Source organism: Nelusetta ayraudi, unplaced genomic scaffold (assembly GCF_046127955.1).
Source record: "Nelusetta ayraudi isolate G7.1 ecotype Tasmania unplaced genomic scaffold, CSIRO-AGI_Nayr_v1 ptg000194l, whole genome shotgun sequence".
Lineage (NCBI taxonomy): Eukaryota > Metazoa > Chordata > Actinopteri > Tetraodontiformes > Monacanthidae > Nelusetta > Nelusetta ayraudi.
Window position 1 is genome coordinate 119281 of NW_027466243.1, and position 14910 is coordinate 134190.

Here is a 14910-nt window from a genome sequence, read left to right on the forward strand (position 1 = left end):
GGGTTTAGCGATGAGGCTGGAATTAGAGTGAGGGTTTTGGGGTTCCTCATGGGCTAGAAGCCCCAAATTTGGCGTGGGTGTGTCCAGGAGGATCCTGATGAACCTGAAAGTGGCTCCATGTCCCTAGGACAAAGTTGACCTTTGACCCTCATAGACTTGTATGGCATTAGGGTTATCGATAAGCGATACAAACCTGGTGAGTTTAAGACTTAGTGACTCTATGTACATGAATGTATGGGGTACCCCGTCCTTCCCTTGTTCCAACCTTCCCTCCACAAACCTGGCTGTCCAGTGCAGAAGTCAAAGTGAGAGAGAGAACAAAGAAGGAGGAGGGCCTGTGACGCCGCTGCTGATTGGCTCGTTGGTCGGTTGAATGAGCCAATTCTAGGGCTCCCCTCGGTGTCCACACACTGCAAAATATATCTAAAAAATAAACACTTAAATTGAGAAAGAACAGGCTAGAAACAAGTCAAATTATCTGCCAATGCAGTAAGATATTTAGACTTGGTAAGATTTCTTAAAATAAGACGATATATCTAGGCATTTGAAGAATGGAAAAACTCTTGAAATAAACAGTAAAGCACTCATTCCAAGGACTGTACTAAGTCAAATAAACTTGATACTAGCTTCTCAATTCTTTTTTCACGTTTGCTTCTTTCTTAATTTGAATGAAAAGATCTTAAAACCAGACCTACTAACAGTGCAATTCTTCTTAATTTAAGTGTTCACAATATTAGCTTTTTTTTCTCAAAATGAGACAAAGCATCCACCCCCCCTACGCCCATTCCCCCCCCAAAAAAAATAATTCAACAAACAGAATTAATATTGTCAACAACTATTTATTCACTTAAATTGCTGACAGTGCCTTCACTGCCTTGTAATAAAAACATCACTAAGGCATTGCATCTTAAAACAACCTCAAGCAATCATTTCTAGAACGCAAGTAACAATTGTTACAATATTCACCGTCATCATTATTGAATATTGATTCAGATTCCCTGACACTCAGTTACACAAAAAAAAACAAAAAAACAGCATGGGGACAGCATATAGTGTTGCTATATCCTGATAACATGTTTGTTCCAACAGACTCCCACCCACCCTCAAGTTACAACTACCAGGGGAGTGTATCACTACCTATGCCTAGTACACAGCTCTACTCCCCAATAAAATCTTTCCATTCTGCCATGGTCTTTTTTGTATGAGGCTGTGGTGTCTCACTCATGGATAGTGTCCTGTAGCACTTCTGTCTGAATGACAGAGAGAAGGGTTGCCACACACTTTTGGATATGTGAGGTGCAGGGCATAGTAGTAATCATCAGATGAAGCAGACCGTCACTCAAGTCTTCCTTGGCAAGCGTGGTGGCGGGAGTGGCTCCAAGACAGATGAGACAGCGGGTTCATCAAACAGCAACACAGGGGTGCAGAAAGACCTCTTCTGCGAGTACATTGTGGGATCTTCTGTTGGCTAAAGAAAAAGAAGAAGGAAACGCCACATCCATGCATGGAACTATGAAGTGTTGAATGTGAGAAAATGCAAACAAACTTTCACCTGAATGACATGAAGCAGTGCCTCACTGGCATGTCCCAGCTTCTTCGGTGGTGGACTTGGTGAAGGAAAGAGTGTGGGGAGTGGCCTGAGCAGCGCGATGGAATATTCCACTGGAATAGAACAAATCAACTTTGAGTTCAAAGTTAGTCTTCCTAAAAATGAGTCTTATTAGGTTTGTGTTGATCACAAAAAAAATCTTATTTTTTCAGCATGAAGAGTATTACCATTCTGCATCTATTCATTCAGCGCAACATAAACCATCCTATGTCCAAGGAAACAGCTACACAGTCAATTAGAGACACAGCAAAATGAGTCACCTACATCCAGCGTTATGCGTGGCTTCATCACTTCATTTTTTTTCCAAACACCATAAAATTACACATTGGTGCAGAAGTCTTCCCATCTCTTTTTTTAGTTCATCAATGAATTTTCTGTTGCCCTTATACAGAATGCGCCGCAGCTCATTCATCGCCTATAATGCAAGTCAGTGTTAAAATCTGCAAAAATGCTTGCTTTTCATCATAAACCAAAACAAGTTAATCACTTACACGATAAAGATCCTTGACACATGAATATGCATCCAGGATCTTTGTTGGCCTTGTCCTGTTCTTTCAGAACATCACTATCAATGAAGGATCTTCTTGCTTGAAACTGCAGGTCAAGAATTTGGGAGACAGCATCTTGGTTGGGTTTTGGTTTCTTGTACAGCTCCTGCAGGGTCTGATAATGTCTGGCCTGTGCTGTCAGACCATCTTTGGCTGATGAAATGGAGGAGACAAATCAGTAAATCAGTCAAATGGATGCAGAATGAAGACACAGTTCCTGGCTTCATTCGGGGTAGCCTTGTCTGGTACGGTGGAATTCTCAGCCGAGAGGAAACCAGATCCAAAACATTATGAACAAGAGAGAAACAATAGACCCAATTAGGAAAAAAGAAAAAAAAAGTGTTATGCTCGATGTTTTCAGAGCAAAGTAGGTAACCAATCACATCTACACTAATAAGGGCCCAAATCCGTTTCCTCCTGAGAAAGTGTTCTGGTCCAGGAAAAAGGTCTCTCAAATCATCACGACGGAGGGTGTGGAGCAAGACTTCATCGATGTTGGCAGCTATAAAGACAGTCCAATCATTAACAAACCTTTTACACTTAACAACTCATACATTTTTTTAACTAATGAATTTAATTCAACTTGACAAGTCAAACCAAGTTTGTTTTGTGCCAATTTCTGTTATCAGAAATAATTGTAAATGCAATTCAGTTTAGACATTTTGTCTCAAATTTGTAAAATACTTCTTTTTGAAATCAGTGTCAGCATACAGTTATTTTAATTACTTAGCGGACAAATCACAGTAATGGAAATTTTTTCATACCTACACATGACATACCATTTAAAATTGATACTGTGACATCATCCAGCTCATCCATTATTGGCCCCGGTTTGGATGTCCATTTAATTTCTCCTCAATCTGGCAGGGAAAAAAAATCATCATATTAAGGTCACAATTAGGACAAGCTGGCCTTCCGACTCGAGATCCGTTTTTTTACAATGCCCATCTGCCATGAATCCCAAAGTTCCCATGCAATTAAAAGTTGTGACACCTTATCTGAATGATAACCCTAGACAGCTCAACGGATTGCTAGTCATACAGACAACAATCAAAATTGGAGTGAAACTTGTAACCACAATGCCTGCAACATGGTGGTACTTATGGTAATAATCATCAAATACCAGTGTTCTTCGTGACCAAATGACAACATCTGATAGGATTGTGCCACCTTGAACTGCAATCAACTTAAATTTTGATAAAAACAAGCAAATTGTACCTAAACTACATCTTCAATCAATCCAATTTGAGCACCCTCTACCCCATAAACTGAAGATACTGCAATACAAACTTGGTAGTACAGTATTTCGTCATGCCACATATAACTAGGAATGATAATTGCTTGTTCACATGACTAGAATTGCAGTACATCAATCCAATACAAAATACACACTTGTGACACTTGTCATCAAGCTCATAAATCCATCGAGTCGAGATGAGCACGTGCAAGGAGTCGGACTCCGTGAGTTCATGTAAACAGAGCATTGCGTTTGCATAAATTATGCACGGCTATCGAGCTAGAAGCCGAGTCCGATTTGGTGCACACAACCACACTATAATGCCTCTCAATGTCCTAACCCATGCCACGCAACACAAACGTGAGGGACCGATTTGAGTTTCTCACGGGACCAGCAGTGAAGTCACAACCGTCGCCCCAAATGAAATGTCGCAGCAGGAGCCTGAGGATTTTCTGAGTCAACATGCTGATCATCAGGTAACGTAATGTTGGCTTCCTTGACGACATTAGACAACTCCCTGTTTATATTTTATCCATATTTTAGTCCAAAGCCTCCTTGTTTTCTGATCTGCTCCTGTTTGACTTGTTCGGTTTTTGTTTTGACATTATGCTGTTAGTGTTTATTTCAAATTAACAAGAAGTACCGGTACAGATAGTAGGAAATTAATATAACACTTGCGTCAAACAAAGAATAACTAACTGTACATATCATGTCTACAGGAAGGAGCTGGTACATTAAGTGAGAATATTCAAGAATATTAAGAGAAGATATATTCAAGGTTGTCCTGAGGTCAACTGTACCAACCATTGCCAGAGCTTATGGAGCAATTTGATGTTATTGTACAGTAAAAATGGAATATTGGAGCTGTCGCAAAAAAAAAAAAAAAAAAAAAGCCAACTTTAAGGCTTAATATCTCCAAAATGATACTGTACATATGCTTGATAATGACTGAGGATATAGTCAGGGTGTTCCTCAGGTCAACTGTACCAACCACTGACAGAAATTATGGAGCAAAGCAATGTTACTGTACAGTAAAAAATTGAGTACTGGGCCCTTTTTGCCTGTTTGAAAAGCTAAAAAAAAAAAGGAAAACAACAACTTTGAGGCTTAATATCTCCAAAATGGTACATTAAATATGCCTTATAATGATTGAAGATATATTCAAGGTTGTCCTGAGGTCAACTGTACCAACCATTGACAGAGCTTATGGAGCAATTTGATGTTATTGTACACTAAAAATGGAATATTGGAGCTGTCGCAAAACAAAACAAAAAGCCAACTTTAAGGCTTATTATCTACAAAATGATACAGTAATCAATCACATTTAGAAATCAAATGTTTCTAAATGTCAAGTCAGTAATGTCAAGTCAGTGCTTGATGTGTCATCAGCAGGCGTCGGCGTCAGGAATGGGGCATCGGCGGGTTTCGGGCGGAATCGCCAGGCGTTGGGAAGCGTTGGCGGGTGTCGGGGGCTCGTGGCCAGGTGGCGGACGTCACGGCAGGCAGTGGCCAGGTGGGCTCAGTCCCGCAAACGCTGCTTACAGCTTTAATTTTGTATTGCTTTGATAACATTGTTTAAGTTGAGTTTAAATTTACACTATTTTTTTTTTCTTATCTGCTAATTGTTCAAAAATGCTGATGTTAATAGTGTGTTTGCACAGTAAATGTTATGGCACTTTAATTCATATGGCAGTACATTTAAAATAACTGGCCGTCAAGTTCCAGGAACTGACAAACTGCACTGAGTTGAGTGAGATTCTCCAAAGGAACTCCAGTATAAATGTGGACTTTACATTCTAGTCCCCTGTGAAGAAAAACCCAAAAGTGAACGTTTTTGTGCCTCACCCTTTCTAACTGGGACATTTGCAAGGGAATGCAGACTGGTTATGCATATTGAATATTCCTGCCTTTAGTGAGAGATCGGTGAGAAACAAGTTTTTGTGTCGTCCTGATAAAAGAAAAATGTTTCTGCTGTTACCTCAGAAATTGCCCGTTATTATTGTGGCTCAGGATTTTGTAGGTAGATTTTTTTTATTTTTCATAAGGAACAGGATAACAGTAATGCCCTGGCATTGGCAATAAGCTTTAATTTTGTATTTGCATTTTTTTTAACTTTAGATTTACATTAAAAATGTTTCTGTGTAAAGTGCTGATGTTAAGTGTTTGCACGATAAATGTTATGGTGCTTTCGTTTATATGGCAGAACATTTAAATTAAAGTGTATGAAAGACTTCTTTTAAATTCATTATTGGCTTTTGCGTATACAACGTGATTAATCGTGATTGATCAGGTAAATCATGCGATTAATTGCGATTAAAATTTTTAATCGTTGCTGTAGTGCCGCATCTGGGCCTAATCTTCTTTTCACAGGACAATAGGAATTTATTGCAGCACGGCCTTCCGATGAACCACGTTGGGAGGACGCAGAGGTGGTACCCGATTGGCTGTGATGCGACTCTTCTGATGATCAGATCTCATTTGGGGTCAGGAGAGACCGTAAAATACCCACTTTAGGAAAACACTTTCCCCACAAATCACAGGGGGGAGTCAGTCCAAGGGGACCTGGCGCCAGGAACGAGGGGTCCTGCTTGGAACTATCCCCAAAGTTTACGACTCTTATCTGCTCCAGGACATTCCTCAGCTTTGAACAACAACACCAGATGTTCATGAAGGACTCACATTTGCAAAATGTTAAAATGTTAAAAACTGTATTTTCTTCTCCACAGGGACACTTCAAACTCACGTATTCACAATTGTTGTCAAAATTAAAGCACAAATGGACTTTGAATGGTTTCCCTAGCTCAAGGTTTGGCCAACCCAGGATTCCATCCTGAAGGAGATGTACAATGGAACTTCAGGTGGAGCCACAGTGCCTTCAAGAGGCAGGAATAGGAAGTGCCTCTGGGGGGTTGATGTAGACTTGGACAAACGTTTCATCAGTTTATCTCCCTCTGCGTTACACAGTTAATTCTTTCCTTCCCACATTTCTCTTACATGCCCCATGCTACACTCTAACAACTTTCACTCTCATTAGGGTTACAACTATGGCACACTCGTGTCTTAGCTATCTCTAGCATTACACACATATACATATGCACATATATATATGTATATATGTATATATATATATATACATATATATATATATATATATATATACATATATATATATATATATACATATATACATATAACTATAGACATAACTATAGACATATGAAACACAGATTACCAACGTATATGAGTGTATGTATCTATATTATATATGTATATATATATATATATATATATATTATATATGTATATATATATATATATATATATATATATATATATATATATATATATATATATATATATATATACATATATAATATAGATACATACACTCATATACGTTGGTAATCTGTGTTTCATATGTCTATAGTTATGTCGGCAAAAATAAAATAAAGATTTGTTTATACCTTTGTTACCCTGTTTCATTAAAATCTCATTTTCAGGTATGTGTGTTTAGATTAGGTTTATACATATGTTGATATATTTGGTACTTTATAATTAAGACGGTTCAATATGCTTGTAAAGATAATGTCGTTTCTATCTGCTTAGTTATTTCGTTTTCGTTCTTCCCTTCTTCTTAAGGTTGTCCCAGTTCAAAAAAAAGGGGCTATGTGATTGTGTTTATTCATCCTGTGCTTGTTTCAGTCATTGTCGGTTTTATTGGTTTATTGATTTATCAGCAACGAAACCTACACTACATACATGCTCATCATACGCAACTGGTATAGGCGGACCTACCAGTTTTAGGGTCTGAACGGCCTCTTCATTGGCTCTCGGAGAGCGGGATACCACCCCCGTCCCGAAACTTTAAGCTAGTGAATTTCACTCTGCCGTTCAGAAATTTCTCATCCCTCGTTTTGTGAAGGCCTTGTTTTCGTTTGTTTTCCCTCTCGTACTTAGTTCGTTTTTGTCGTAATTGTTCATTTTTGTTTAAATCATTTTTGCCTCGGCATTAAGCCAACTCTTTGCTCAATTTAAGCGGCAGCTGACAGCCCTGAGACTCGTTCCGAGACCGCTACTTTCATTTTAATTTTTACCTTTTTCAATTTTTGCCTTAGCGCTACATTGTTTGCTATGTTCATTGAGCCGCTGGCACAAATGATCAGACAAAGTAACGATCTAAAAGGAATACATATAGGAGAGCAGGGAGTATATGGTAAATACTCAGGCTTCAAATTAAACATAGCAAAAACTCAAATTCTCACGCTGAATTATCATCCAGGCCGAGAAATTAGAGGAAAATATAAAATCAAATGGAATTCCAAGGTTATCAAATATTTGGGTGTGCTATTGGCAAAAGATCTTTTGAAAAGGTTTGAAATCAATTAGAATGCTATTATCAATAATATTAAGACAGATTTGGGAAGATGGTCAGCCTTTAATATGGATTTTGAGACACGAATTGAAGTGATAAAAATGAATGTACTACCGAGACTGCTGTACCTTTTCCAATCCATCCCACATATGATTCCAGAATCACAATTCAGACACTGGGACAAACTCATATCTAGATTTATTTGGGCCGGAAAGAGACCGAGGATCAGATATAAGACACTCCAGCTGCAAAAGGAAGAGGGAGGGTCGTCCTTGCCTGATCTCAAACAATACTTTTCCACAGCTCAGGTAAAGTTCTTGGTGTGTACATGCTGCCCTCAATATCAGGCACGATGGAAATAGATAGAGGCCGGCAGAGAAATGACTCTCACACTGGCATTAGTAGGAGACATAAGAACTAAATCAGCTCAACAAAGCCAAAATGAAATTATTAAGCACACACCGGCTATCTGGAGTAAGATGGTAAAAGAAAACCATATGGAGGGAAACTACTAATGTGGCCTTCTCTTGATCCCAGATTTGAACCAGGAACCACAGACATTGAGTACAGACGATGGTGGGATAGGAGTATAACTGCAGTATGCACACTCGTTCACAAGGGGGTTTTAAAAAGTTTTGGAGAGTTGAAAAAGGAATTTGGACGAGGAAACAAAGATTTATTTCGATACATGCAATTAAGAGATTACTATGATAAAAGAATCAAACCAACAACATCTGGAGAGGGCAATATAGTGATAGATATTCTGATCGAAGCCTGTAAAAAGATGAAGAGAAAAATCATTTCTAAAATCTATCAGGGCCTTCAGAAACAGAACAGCAACAAACGCAGGATACATCAAAGCCAAATGGCAGAAAAAACTAAGCATGAAAATATCAGAGGAAGGTTGGCGTTCCATGTGGGATGCACAGCATTTATCCACAAGTTCAAAGAAGTGGTGAACAATTGGTTGGAAAAATTTGATCGGTTTCTTCATATAAAAAGTAAGGGTGTCAACGCCGCGATTAACGCACACGGTGCTTTTTGAACCTTTGGCCGCTCCGTAGATTGTGGAAACGGGAAATGAATTGACTCACAGCACACAGTCACACGCTTGCAGCCGGCTTGTAAGCACAACAAAAAAAAGAAAAAGACACTGAGCGTAGATGAGCACGAGAAAGGACTAACATGGATAAGGCGTCGATTGTAAATGGAAAGTTCCACTTCAAAACCCTGCCAGATGGCAGTCTTGACAGGACAAAACGGATATGCATTTACTGTAAAGCTGTATTTAGTTTCCACCGGAGTACGAGCAGTCTTACGTTTCACTTGTCTGCGAAGCATACAGCTGACTTGGAGAGCCCTCCGCCCCCTTCTGAGGTAAAGCAAACCACGTTGGATGGTGTGGCACGGAGACCACTGGCCGCGTCCACCACACGCCAACTTTCAACAGCGGGGGCTAAATGGGTGTGGCTACGGCTTGCAGGCCAATTAATGTGGTGGAGGACGAGGGTCTGCGCGATATCATATATATTATACTGACTATGGATGAATATGACACTGACTGGATGATTATGGCACTGACTGTTGATTACTATGGATGCTGAACAGCTGTTATAGGCTATACTGCCTAACTGCACTATATCAATTGAGTCCTGTACTGTATTGCACTGCCCCCTGTTTAATGCACACTTTATTTATTGTTTTGATTTAATTTAATTGATTTTGTGCATCACAGTTTGATGCAATGCATAAGTGTCATCCTTTTGTCTTAATGGCTGCTGAAAAAAGGGTATGAATAGTTCAAGTTCGAGTTGAAAAGTAAAATAGAGAAATCTTGGTAGTACTAGTAATCATTACTATGTAATGTTACAGTTATGCCCATCTGTTATCTTTGTTGGGCTTGAGTTTATGATTATTTTTTTTTACCCTGTGCATCTTTTGTTTTGTTAGTAGTACTTGTCATTGCTCCAACACGAATAAACATGCTGCATCCCACTAGATGGCGCATTTGCCTTATTTACAAGCACCACGGTCATTGGAGCTGATTGCTGACACTCTCAGCAGCGTGCGTCTACTAAGGTCTACTAAGATTCCACAATCTATTACACCTCGTGAGCAAAACAGGCTACAGGTAAAATTAAACATCTTCAGTTGAGCAACTCAGGCAAGTTAAACTGATTTAAAAACAAACAAACACTATAATACTAGGAAAAGAATCCTCTATATGTCAATAAATACAACAGATTGAGTATTCATCAAAAAAAAAATGCTTACTTTAAATAAGAAAATCCAACAAACCAACAAGTGCAACACTAAAAAGCAAACCAACAATCAAAATAATGCTTAATTGCCTTAGTTTCGTCCCACACTTATCAGCTTAGCTACTAAGAATAACACACATTATTCACCTGGACAGAAGGACGTTCTGAGGAACGTGTTGGTCCTGGAGCTTCCTGGTCAGGATGTTCGGGAGATCCCTCTGGCTCAATGTCTGGAGCGCCAACATATTTTAGAATTGCTCCTGCAGAGACAAAGCTCATTAGATCATCAAGCAAAACAGATCAGAAGCGCATTTTCCTATTTTATTATTACAGTGATGTTGCAGTAATATAGGAAAATTAAAAATTCATTTGTTTTTAAATTAAACATTATGGTTGCAGTGTCCCTTTAAAGCTTTTACACAATTACAAAACTGTCATTTTTAAGAGTTTTTGGCATTACTTTACACACTGTACTAGTTAAAGTAATAAAACTAAGATAAATGACCCACTGCCACAACAGTCTAAAATAGTCAACACCATGCCAAATAAAGTATTTCCATAAAATACTTCTTTGAATTCTAAAACAGTAGCACATTTCTAATGAAGGGCCTACAAAATACAAACTAAGCTTAGTAAATTCATCCTAAGTTAAGGCTAAAATAACATGAAGAGTCAAATATGTGAGAGACAACTTCCACTGAACAATAACAGGGGACTGACTACAACAACAACTACAACATGCCCTCCCTCCCGCCCTCCCTGTTAGAATGTGAATAAACGGGTGTGGAGTCAATCAGTCATTCCCATGGCAGGATAGGCCAACATGGCAGGATATGGTCAACTTTCATAAAACAAACAAAAACGCTGATTCATGACGAACAAATATTAGCCAGCCAGCTAACATTTATCCGACGCTAGCTAGCTGGCTAACAGGACAAATAAACAAACATGGGGGGGGGGGGGGGGGACAACAGCGTTTCACCTCCACCTCTCCAGCCCACATCACAAACAAATAACTTACCTTTCCCCTTTGCAAGTTTTTCTTGAACAGTTTTCTTTTCCTTCCGTTTTTCCGCACCGCTGGGATAACTCCTTTTTGATGCCATAATGGTGTCTGTTTGTTTTTAATCCTCTCGCTAACGGGAACGAATGGTAGCTGTCAATCATTCACGTCATACCTGTGCGTCGCCGGCCCGCTCCGTTACAACCTGCGTGACAGTGCGGCAAGCCCCCAGAGTCCAAGATGGCGTCCCATTGCTTTCAATGAAGTTGCTCACCCAGCGCATGGCTCCCAAAAACGTTTTGACTTCCGCATTGATGGGATAATAGAGCATGCGCAGTTGTGTCAGTGTGGAGACCGTCACTGACAGACGTGCGCGCTCACGAACCGTACAAAATTCAACATGGAAATCGATGTATTTTTTACGGAACAACTGACGATTGTTGTTTGGAAATTTTAGAAATAATAATGATGATGATGATGATGATGATGATGATGATTATTATTATTATTATTATTATTATTATTATTATTATTATTATTATTATTATATTAATAAAATAGTATTATTATAATAATATACTATTATTTGTGTATTAAACAAGTGAGCAATGTGCCACTGAATAATAAATGATAATTCTTCGAGGCAAATCTCTTTGGAAAGCAGACAAAGTAATGAAATGATTGGTCTATTTATTCCATCAGAACTAAAAAAATATGAAAAACAAAAACTGAATGATCTTGAAAGTTCCTCCCTGAAAGTTCCTCCCTTTCTCTTGCACCTGTCGATGTGTGTAGCTAACACAAATTTGCAAATATTTTGTCGTCCTCGTGGAATTAAACAGCACACCATGTTAATTTATCAGCGAGTGCTCTCTCTTTTCATGCAATTCATCACGCTTAACATGTAATGCTGAATCATGAAAGCTATGGAGCAAAAAATAATAATTACATAAACCACGAGTGAAATAAAATGTGTCATTCATTCAATAAAGATTTCATTCATTCATCTTCTATACCCGCTTATTCCTATTCAGGGTCACGGGGGTCTGCTGGAGCCTATCCCAGCTGTCTTAGGGCGAAGGCAGGGTGACACCCTGGACAAGTCGCCAGTTCATCGCAGGGCCACATAGAGACAAACAACCATTCACACTCACATGCACACCTACGGACAATTTAGAACGTTCAATTGACCTCACATGCATGTTTTTGGAGTGTGGGAGGAAGCCGGAGAGAACCCGGAGAGAACCCACGCAGACACAGGGAGAACATGCAAACTCCACACAGAAAGGTCCCAGGTCCAGGCCCCGGAATCGAACCCACGACCTTCTTGCTGTGAGGCGGCAGCGCTAACCACTGCACCACCGACTATTTTATTACTTAGTTGAAAATGCCATTTTATTTCATTTAACAAAGCATATCATTATTTCATCATGCATTTAATTGTTTTGTGGTCCTGTTTTAGTGCTTCATAATTGTATTCTGTTGTCAAATTTGCCCATCAAAGTCAGATTAGTAATCCTGTACATCAGTTTAAGGAAAACCAATTCTAGGTAATGGATTGCAGATCTTGTAGTGACCTGTTACAATGGAAAGAAATGTATACATAATAAGTACGTCTGTGTGCCCGATATTTTAGCTAACACTAAACTTTCTGCACAACTGTCTGCATTGTGCTTTTTCTTCGGCCACAGAGAACAGAAACGTCTGTAGTTCTTTGTTCACCCATGGTACAGTTTCAGAAGCTTTTCAGTTTTTAATACGTGTTAATGTAAAAATCCACTCGCGAGGCATTTAAAAATGGCGGTTTTGGTCTTTCGTGAAAGACTGCCTTTGGCCAATCAGTGTCCTGAACGTTGCTACGTCACCCTTATGGTCTCAGCTCTGCTCGCTTCGAACCCCAACGAGGCAGGTACCAAAATCCTAACCCCTGGGAACGTGACAATTGTTTTTTTCAATTGAAGTTTTCGTTATTTTGTTCGTTTTCGTTAACTATTATAACCGTGGTCAGGACCTCCAGTCAGAAGATCCACTGGAGGACATTTAGAGCAAACAGTCAGACAACAGCAGCTGAAAAATGGAGTTTGGATGCTTTCAGCTTCAAGTCGTGGACAGAAAATGATGCTCACACTGTCACACTGATGTTTTCTTCTCCAACCTTCTCTCAGCTCCAGAGGTTGGTGGTCTGCAGGAGCTTCTACAGCAGCAGAAGATCAGTCTGGAGAGGAGATGTGAACGTGTGACTGAAGGTGAAGAAGCAGGAAGTCAAACTCTCCTCAACAGCATCGACACTGAGCTCTACATCACTGAGGGACTGAGTGAGGAGGTCAACAGAGAGCATGAGGTCAAACAGCTGGAGACCAAGAAGACCAAGGAGATCCTCCACGACCGTCCAATCAGGTGCAGCCAGATCTTTGAAGCCTCACCTGAGCAGCAGGGACTGAGGGAGTCAGAGTGGTGCTGACCAGGTCTCTGGGCTGGACTGGGAAGCCTTGGGGTCCCACTGGAGGAGCTGGAGGAGGTGACTGGGTCCAGGGAAGTCTGGGGGTCTCTGCTGAGGCTGCTGCCCCCGAGACCTGACTCCGGATACGGCAGTAGAAGATGGATGAATGGATGGATGGATGGATGGATGGATGGATGGATGGATGCCAGGTGATAGAACATTTCATAAAAACAGACTCTGCATTATAACTTCTATTACACTCTAAAAAACTCACTCCAATATAACTGCACTCGTCCTTCTCTCACATTACATTGGATCACAATGACCAAACAACACAACAAAGACAATGATCCAACTGTACTGCCACGTCCAGACTCAGTGTAGGTCTGTAGGCCTCTTGGACCTTCATGTGAACCACTGCGTGTTGACTGGAGGTGAAACATGACTGACTGCTGTCCTCCTACCTGGACAATGCAATCTCACTTTCATTCTGCTGCAGATGGCCATTTTCATTTTACACCGTCCAAATTTACAGCTCAGGGCGCTGGGACAAATTCCAAATTGTGTGCAGATACAGGCCTACACTTCAAATAATTATGAGAAAAACCCAACGTAAAGAGAGCACTTCCATTAGGAAATAGTCAACATGAAATTTCGTCTTCTACTGACACCTGCTGGTCAAATTGAATCGTTGCAAATATTGTGAAGAAGTTGTCATCTAATTCTAATCCTAAACAATATGGCCATTCCAAGTCAAGTATTAAGACAATTAATCAGGTTTGTACTGCTTGATTGAACACATTCATCACGTTCTAGTGCACTAAAACCCACTTCCCTTCAGGACCGTGTCAGCGAAGTCAAAACTTCCTTGAGTGACGCTGTTTCCCAGCATGCAATGCGAGCTAGCGATTCACAATACTATTTCATCACAAACATGGATGTAAAAAATAAAAAGGGACGAAAAATGAAACTTCAGGAACACCAACCATTGCAATACAAGCAGAACTGGGCCGAAGTTTTATATTATGTACACCATAATACAGCCTTCTGGTGGACAAGCCATACTATTTAATCCTTGTCCTCCTATGGCACTTCCGTGGGTAGAAGCTCATCGTAGAGGTCACGTGCTGGGTGCTCGTCACCCCACCAACCACCTCGGGGAAGGTCTAACAGGAGAAGCTTGCTGGCGGAAATGATGCACTACAAGTGGATGTGACGCTCATGAGTGCGATGGATGAGGTAGAGCAATGCTCCAGAACCCGGTTCAGACTACTCTCCCTCCACTTTTTTTGTTTTGTATGAGCGTTTAAAAAAAACAACATAATGATAATCGAATAAGCTTTAGTTTATTAATCAGAATTAAAACAAGTAGGTTTTGCCCTTACAAGGTTGTAGATTTGTTATAGATGAGTTCCTTTGTTGTAGCTTGAAAAACTATAT